This window comes from Triturus cristatus, chromosome 2_1 (assembly GCF_964204655.1).
Source record: "Triturus cristatus chromosome 2_1, aTriCri1.1, whole genome shotgun sequence".
Classification (NCBI taxonomy): domain Eukaryota; kingdom Metazoa; phylum Chordata; class Amphibia; order Caudata; family Salamandridae; genus Triturus; species Triturus cristatus.
The window spans coordinates 456400650-456410152 of NC_140581.1; positions in this window are offsets into that span (position 1 = coordinate 456400650).

Below are 9503 nucleotides of genomic sequence, written 5' to 3' on the forward strand. Positions count from 1 at the left end.
AGGCCCGGCCAGTGTGGACACTGGCCAGGAGGACATGGCAGTCCGGGGACTGCAGGCAGGCCTGCGGCGGCAGGCCTGAGACACTGTTTTAGGGCTACACAGGTGGGTGGCGCAATCAGCGCTGCAGACCCACTAGTAGCATCTGTCATCACCAGCCCTGGCACACACAGTGCACTTTACTAGGGACTTCATGGTGATACAGATATGCCAATCAGGTATATCCAATCAATACGATATTTTACACAGGGAGCACTTACACTCTGGCACTGATTAGCAGTGGCAGAGTGTCCAAAGCATCTAAACCAGCAAAACGAAATCCAGCACAGCATCAAAAATCCAGGTAGCAGAGGCAAAAGATAGGGGAAAAACCCACGCCAAGGATGTCAGGTCTAACACGTGTCCCCTCCAGCTGAAAGCGGGGAGAACTACCCACCCTCTTGGGAGTTCTCATCGCTAAGGCGGAAAAACCTGGACAGACCATCAGCATTGGCGTGCTCTGTACCAGGACGGTGTTCCACCGTAAAGTCCATTCCCTGTAGGGAGATGGACCTCCTCAACAGTTTTGGATTTTCGCCCCTCATCTGCATTAACCATCTGAGGGGCCTGTGGTCGGTCTGAACACGGAAGTGAGTCCCAAACAGGTAGGGCCTCAGCTTCTTCAGGGCCCAGACCACAGCAAATGCTTCCCTTTCAATAGCGCTCCACCTCTGTTCCCTGGGAAGTAGCCTTCTACTAATGAAAGCTACGGGTTGGTCCCCGCCCTCGTCGTCCATCTGTGAGAGTACTGCTCCCACGCCTTGCTCTGAAGCGTCTGTCTGCACTACGAACTCACTCGAAAAGTCAGGCGCCTTAAGCACCGGTGCTGTGCACATTGCAGTTTTCAGGGCATCGAAAGCAGTTTGACAGGCCTCGGTCCAATTCACTTTCCTGGGTTGATTTCTAGAGGTTAGTTCCGTCAAGGGGGCAACAATGGTGCCGTATCCCTTGATGAACCGTCTGTAATACCCGGTGAGTCCTAGAAAGGCTCTCACCTCTGTCTGCGTCTTGGGGGGTTCCCAAGCCAGAATGGTATCGATCTTCGCCTGTAGGGGCGCCACCTGGCCGCTCCCCACCTGGTGTCCCAAATACACCACCGATCCCTGCCCTATCTGGCACTTACTGGCCTTGATAGTGAGGCCTGCCTTCTGCAGCGCCCTCAACACTTCACAGAGGTGTTGCAAGTGTTCCTCCCAAGTGGAGCTGAACACAGCAATGTCATCCAGGTACGCGGCGCTGAATTGCTCCAGCCCGGTCAGTACCCGGTTGACCAGTCTCTGGAAGGTGGCAGGGGCATTTTTCAATCCAAAGGGCATGACGCGAAACTGGAAGTGCCCCTCTGGCATTGAAAATGCCGACCTCTCCTTTGCCCCTTCAGTTAAGGCAATCTGCCAGTACCCCGAAGTCAAATCGAAGGTGCTGAGGTATCTGGCGGCTCCCAACCGATCCACGAGCTCATCAGCTCTGGGGATGGGGTGCGCGTCAGTCTTGGTGACTGCATTGAGCCCGCGGTAGTCCACGCAAAACCGAAGTTCTGACGGGCCACCGGGTGTAGCAGATTTCTTGGAAACGAGGACCACTGGGCTAGCCCAGGGACTGCTAGAGGGCTCAATTACCCCTAACGCCACCATCTTAGAAACTTCTTCCTTGATGCTGGCCCTGACCTTGTCAGCTACTCTGTAAAACTTCTGTTTCACAGGCAGGCTATCTCCAGTGTCCACATCATGGACGCACCAATTGGTGACACCTGGGGTCAGGGAGAACAGGGAGGCAAACTGACCCAACACCTGGCGACAGTCTCTCTGCTGCTCTGGGGTCAGGGTGGGTGAGAGGACCACACCATCCACTGACCCGTCTTGCTCCTTGGTTGCCAGGAGGTCAGGGAGAGGATCACTATCCTCCTCCCCACCATCGTCTGTAGCCATGAGCATCGTCACTTCAGACCTCTCGAAGTGAGGTTTGAGGCGGTTCACATGCAAGACTCTAAGGGGCTGCCTAGGAGTCTTCATGTTGATCAGGTAGGTCACCTCACTCTTGCGCTCTACCACCTCATATGGCCCGGTCCACTTGTCATGGAGCGCACAAGGCTCCACCGGCGCCATTACCCACACTTTCTGCCCAGGGTGAAATTCTACCAGAGTGGTATTCTGGTCGTACCATCTTTTCATCTCCTCCTGGCTGGCTTCTAGGTTCTCCTGAGCGAGCTTCCTGAAGCGCTGCGTTTGGTTGCGGATGGCCAGCACATAGCTGAACACATCCTGGGGGGTTTTCCCACGGGATTTCTCCCACCCCTCCTTCACCAGTGTGAGAGGTCCTCAAACAGGGTGGCCATACAGCAGTTCAAAGGGGCTGAACCCTAAGGACTTCTGAGGCACCTCCCTGTAGGCAAACAACAGGCATGGTAACAAGACGTCCCACTTCCGTCTCATGGGCTCTGCTAGGCCCATAATCATACCTTTCAGGGTGCGGTTGAACCTTTCAACCAACCCATTTCCTTGAGGGTGGTAAGGAGTGGTGAACTTATAAGTTACTCCACACTCCTCCCACAGAGACTTCATATACCTAGAGATGAAGTTGGTACCCCGGTCGGAGACCACCTCTCGGGGGAACCCCACACGGGAAAAGATCCCCATCAATGCACGGCCCACCACGGGTGCTGTGATTGTCCTGAGAGGGACTGCTTCCGGGTACCGAGTGGCGTGATCCACCAAGACCAGGATAAACCTGTTGCCTAAGGCGGTCTTGGGATCCAGGGGCCCTACGATATCAATGCTCACCCGCTCGAAAGGGGTGCTCACTACAGGAAACGGCTGGAGGGGCGCCACGCACTTCCCTCCGCTCTTACCACTGGCTTGACAGGTTTGGCAAGACTTACAAAAGGTACCGACGTGCTTCTTCATCTGGGGCCAGTAGAAGTGGGTGACAAGCCTGTGATAGGTCTTGTCTTGCCCCAGATGTCCTGCGAGAGGCACGTCGTGAGCCAGACCCAGTAAGAAGTTCCTGAAGCGCTCGGGTACCACCAGCACACGGGCTGCACCGGGCTCAGCGAACTTAGGCTCACTATACAGTAAGTCGTCCTCCCAGTAAATCAAATGTTCCTTGGACCCTAGGCCTGCTGCCTGGTCTGCAGCCTGCTGCCGCACACCGACGAGGAAAGGGCACTCCTTCTGAGCCTGGTAGAATTCCTCCCTGGAGGGGCCACCCTCTTGCTGCCAATGGGTCAGCTCAGGCAACTCCCCCAGTTCGGCCACCTGCTCCCCTGTAGGTTCCAGGGCATCCCCCTCAGGTTCTGCTTCCTCCTGGACCGTGGGAACAGTGGGGGCCGGTTTCCCGCGCCCTCTGCCCCTTCCTCTCCTGGCAGGTTCCTGGGCCATTGTTCCAGGCTCCAGTTCTACTAATCCACCCTTACTGGCTGTCATGGCACGTGTGGATACACAGATCCATGCTGGCAGTCCTAACATCTCCAAGTGAGTTCTGTGCTCTACGTCCTTCCATGGAGAACTCTCCAGGTCGTTACCCAACAGACAATCTACTGGCAAGGCATCACTGACACAGACTTCCAAGGTACCAGAGACTCCCCCCCATGTAAAGGGAACACGCGCCATCTTGCAGAGGCGAACTGAAGTGTCAGCTGCCACTACGGGGCGGAGCACATTGGGAATGACTTGCTCTTCAGACACCCACTGACACCTGACAGATGTCACACTAGCCCCGGTGTCTCTCAGAGCTCTATCTCCCTCCCATTGATGGTCACCTTTTGCCCGTATTTCTTAGTGTTAGCGGGTATCAAGGTATCCTGGACCATCTCTTGGTCTCCTAAAGAGACAAGGGTCATCATAGCTAATCCCTCTTCCCCACTGGAAATCAAATCCCCTCCCAAAGCTACACTAGCTAACCCTGGGACTGGAACAGCAGCTGGTGCTGGGGGTTTCTTGGGACATTTAGGGGCGATGTGCCCCACTTCCCTACAAGCATAGCAAGTAGGCGGTGGTCTGTTGCCCTTAGGGGGCCAAGACCTCTTAGGCTTGGGGGGTTGGGACTCCTTCTCCTGGGAACTGTTTTGGGGCCCTTTAGAGAACTCCTTACTGTTACCCTTGTCCTCCCCACCTTTCTGCTGGGGACCCTGTCCACCCTTGGCCGGCATACTTACCACCCCTTTGTTGACCCTGGTGCTAGTCCAGCGGTCTGCCTCTTTAGCAAGCTCACTGGGATCAGTTAACTTGCTGTCTAAAAGATGCTGGCGCAGCTCTGGAACACATAGACTACTCAAGTGCTCCCAACTAATCAAGTGACACAACCCCACATAATCAGTAACTTTGCTGCCCTTTATCCAACCTTCCAGTGCACGCGTGTACATACTCACACACTCCACCCACGTACTCGAATCAAGTTTCTTGAAGTTCCTTAACTTCTGGCGGTACTGTTCTGGTGTAAGCCCATACCTGAGGCATAAGGCCTCCTTCATAGTGGGGTAGGTTAAGGTCCCTGCTGCTTCTAAGGGTGCTAAGACATCCCTCCCAGAGGCCTCAAAATGCTTCCACAAACCTGCTCCCCAACTCTTCTCAGGCACTTCATTCATCTTCAAGGCAAGCTCATAGGATCTAAACCACGCATAGATATCCTCACCCCTCTGATAATTCTGCACCAAATCTTTCGGTATGTATACTTTACCCGCCTGTACTGGTTGTGCGCTGCCACCATTTGGACTGGACGCCACTTGTTTGGCTTTAATGTCCAGCTCCTTCATGCTCAACTCATGAGCAAACTGGAGTTTCTTCTCTTCCAAAGCGAGAGCATTCCTCCTCTCCTCCACCTCTTTCTCACTGTCAAGGCGCAGTTTCCTTTCTTCTGCTTGAGCTTTGAGCTTAAAAAGTTCAATCTCATGGGCCCTAACCCTCTGATTTTCCTCCAGCTCCTCTGGAGAGAGGCTCCTACTGGAATGGCCGCTGCCAGCCCTAGACGCTGGCCTATTCACTGGCAGATCATCGGATCCAAATCCGTGCTCCGGTGTGCCATCCCCTTCCGTAGTTTCCTCGGTTGCGCCATTCTTGGCCTCCCACCAGGCCCTTAGAGCTTTCTGTAGCTCCGTCTTGTTGGCGCCGCCCTTCACTGGGCATCCAAGCTGCTTGCAGAATTGCTTTAGTTGATCCTTCTTGTACGTGAGCAACTTTTCCACTTCGAATTGCAATTCCGACTCCTCACCTACTCCATTCAGAGACATGATGCTTCGTCGATCCTCCAAGAATAGTCTTCGCAAAAAAAACTTTGTGCGATGCAACTGCTTACTAGATTAGTGATGTACGAAGAATCACTGCAGGTCAAGTGCAAATACTGGTTCTAATCCACACCGCTGACCACCAATGTTAGATCTGGGGGTCTCTAGTTGGCAGAGGTATTCACCTTAGACCAAATAGGGACCCTTGCTTCTAGTCAGGGTACAGGGACACACACGGTAGATAACCCCTGCTCACCCTCTAGGTAGCTTGGCTCGAGCAGACAGGCTTATCCCCAAGGAATGTGTAAGGTATTTGCGCGTAGACACCACAATGATCCCCCCTCCGCACACCACAAACTTAGACCACACAGGTGAGTTATATCAAAAATAATATATCTTTATCTAGTTTCCGCAGTTGAAATCAAGCATCACAGGTTTACACAATATTCGCTTTCTTGGTTGGTCGGGATCGTCAGACGATAGTCTCTAGTCTCTTGTGTGATTCGATACTCACTGAGAATGAATCAGTTTGTAGGCTCTCGATGTTTAGGCAGCTACGTTGCTCCGGCGGTGTCGCTGCACTCGTTGTACAAGCGCTCCTCGGGCTGTTCGGTGCAAGGATTCCACAACTCCCTCGACGAGCCCCCAGTGACGATGTCGACGTCACCGGAGTCAGCCACTCACAGCGCGGCTTCGTAGAGCAGGGAAATACGACTCTCGATCTGCGTCAGGCCTCCGGGTCGCGGCAAGGCACATGCCGATGAGCACGTCGATCTTCTTGATGCGGTAACCGGTGTCAGGCCCGGATCGGTGCGGTACTCTCCAGCAAGACAGAGAGCAGCCCGCCCACCTCACAGGCAGATGTTGAGAAGCTTGGTAGAACAGTCCACGGTCCCTGCGGCACACAGCAGCGCAGGTGGGACACAGCAGAGTCTTGAGTTCTTGGCAACCTTTCTATCCCTGGGTTGCGAAACAGGAGGCCAGCTCTTCTCAGGCCCTTGGAGATTCAGTTGAAGACACAGCACACAGCAAAGTCTTGTTTGGTCAAGTGGATAGGGTCAGCACACAGCAGGACCCCTTCTCCTCCTCAGCTTCAGTTGTACAGCAGAACAGGTCAGCCTTTAGAGCACACAGCACGGCAATCTTCCTTTAGTTCTTCAGCGGTCCGTCTTTCAGCAGAGGTTCCTCTCGATGGTCGAATCTAAAAATCTGTTGTCAGGGGTCTTGTACTTATACCCCTAAAAGTCTTTGAAGTCTTTGTGCAAGTGGGTCCTGAGCCCGGTCTGATCCAGTTCTGGGTGTTGCTGGAGCACTTTGTTTTCCTGGCCTCTACATTCTTTTCAGAGCGAGGGGCAGAGTCGTCAGCCGCCCAGCAGGAGGTGGAGCCAGCAGAGTGGCAGGCAGGCACAGCCCTATTCAATCCCAGGTGCTATCTCCTCCCTCCACTCTCCTTGTAAATGTCGCCATTCAGCAGAGGGCTGACTCAGCCAACCTCCCGGGGGATCCCCAGCCCCTGTCACTCTCAAACCAGACAGTCAATCCACAAGCGCGCCCAGGCACACAGAAGGGTCAGACAAGAGAACAGCTACTCTCTAAAAAGTACTATTCTCCAACTCAGGATTTAAAAACAACCTCTCCTAAAAGATGTGTTATTAAATGCTGAGCTCAGGGATATCAAACACTCATGTCTTATCTTGTTCCTATGAGAAGATAGGCGGATAGCCATTGGCACCCGCCTCCCCCATGTTAGCCTATGGAACAAGATAACCTTGCAGTAGTGAACACACAAAATGGCCGGTGTTCACTACCAGAACATGTTACCTGCACTAGTACATGCTCTACCTTCTACATACACTGCACCCTGCCCAGGGGGGTACCTTGGGCCTTCCATAGGGATGACTGACGTGTACGAAAAGGGAAGGGTTAGGCCCGGCCAGTGTGGACACTGGCCAGGAGGACATGGCAGTCCGGGGACTGCAGGCAGGCCTGCGGCGGCAGGCCTGAGACACTGTTTTAGGGCTACACAGGTGGGTGGCGCAATCAGCGCTGCAGACCCACTAGTAGCATCTGTCATCACCAGCCCTGGCACACACAGTGCACTTTACTAGGGACTTCATGGTGATACAGATATGCCAATCAGGTATATCCAATCAATACGATATTTTACACAGGGAGCACTTACACTCTGGCACTGATTAGCAGTGGCAGAGTGTCCAAAGCATCTAAACCAGCAAAACGAAATCCAGCACAGCATCAAAAATCCAGGTAGCAGAGGCAAAAGATAGGGGAAAAACCCACGCCAAGGATGTCAGGTCTAACAATTAGGGAATCTCCTCTTTGCAGCATTTAGTACAGTTAATGGAGCACTGCTTAGTGGGTGTTCAGTTCAATGTCCAGTTCAATGTTATTTCTTGAGAACAGAAGACATTTATTTCGGTGTGTTGCGTTTGTTTTAGGATTAGCAATTTTACACATAAAATATAGTATTTTCTGGTTATTTATAATTGAACAATGTATTAAAGTCCCCTTTTTTGACATGGTCACCCCAATGTTTGCCTGGTATTTGATGCAATTTTGACAGAAGTGCACTGTATTCCTACTATCCAGGTCCCCAGTACCAGATCTCTGTGCCTAAAATTGTTCCCGAAATTGGCAATATCTTTAGCACCCCCTGTAAGTCCCTAGGTCCTGATTCACAGAATTAACTTAAGACAAAATCCTAAATTTACTACTTTTGGTATTCACAGAATGCACTTAGTACTTTTGGTATTCACAGAATGGATTTATGACTACTAACTTTACGTCTGCACCCGGGCCGGAAATTCCGGCCCAGAGGCGGAGCTTCTGGCCTGGAGGCGGAGCTTCCAGCCCAGAGGCGGAGCTTCCGGCCAGGAGGTGGAGGTTTCGGCCATGGCTAAAACTCCGCCACCGGCCGGAATCCCCACCTCCAGGCCAGAAGCTCCGCCTCTGGGCCGGAAGCTCCGCCTCTGGGCCAGAAACTCCGCCTCCGGGAACAGAATTTCCGGCCCGAGTGCGGACGTAAAGTTAGTAGTCGTAAATCCATTCTGTGAATACCAAAAGTAGTAAGTGCATTCTGAGAATACCGAAAGTAGTAAGCGCATTCTGTGAATACCAAAAGTAGTAAGTTTAGGATTTTGTCTTAAGTTAATTCTGTGTATCGGGCCCCTAGTACCTAGGAACGCCTGAGACCTATGGCAGTGAGACTAAAGAGGGTCCCTAAGGGCTGCAGCATGTATTGTGACACCATAAGGGACCCTCACTACACTCATGCGAACTGCCAATGCAGGCCCGCGTGACATGATGCAGAGAAAAATGAAGACACAACATGGCATTGCTCCTGTGTGCCATGTCTGCAGACACTGCATGTAACATAAGTAAGTTACCCCTACAGCAGGTCTTACAGGCGTAAGGCAGGGACATTATATAACATGTGAGGCCTTATTCAGAAGAGCAGATATGCCTCTGTGATGTCCATGACGTTTCCTGGACACTGCCAGTGAACAGGGAAGCCATCTTGAGTATATGTGCTAGACACTGGTGATTACGAGTTCCCCTGCTATATGATGGCTTCGCTGAAAATAAAGATGTTTGATATCAAATATCTCATACTAATAAGCCCTCATTGATTCCAGTGTTGAATTTATTGATAGATGCACCCACAGGGTACATTAGAGGCGCCCCCTGAAAACCTACCAATCTCTAGTGTACTGGCTGACTGGTGTAGAGCAGCCTGTCCCCACAGACAGGTTTCTGACCCCCTGCAGGTGAGAGGCCACACTCATTGATGGCAGAAACAATGCCTGCTCCGGCCAGAGGTGTTGTCACTACCTCCAAGCAGGATGTCTAAGTAATTAGCATATCAAGTCAGGAGGTTTCAAAGGCCTCTGCTGCCTTTGATATGCGACTTCGGCTTTCCCCAGACTTGGGAGATGCCACCCACTGTCCTGCGACCCATTTGGCACCAGGGCAGATGGGAAAATTAGCTAGCCAGGATGCGTATTGCCTATTAGGCTAGTTCCACCCCTAACGTGGGCTACCAGATGTGAACACAAAAAGTAGAATTTCACCATCTTGGTTTCAGTGGAATTTGGCTCACTGGGTCAGGGTTATGCCCATTTCCCACAGGAAGTGGTCATATAGTGGGTGTAGTCACCATAAATGTCAGTAGCCTAATAGCTACTAACTTTTATCCCCCTTAACACCCCTAAATGGAGTATTTAGGTGGCACACT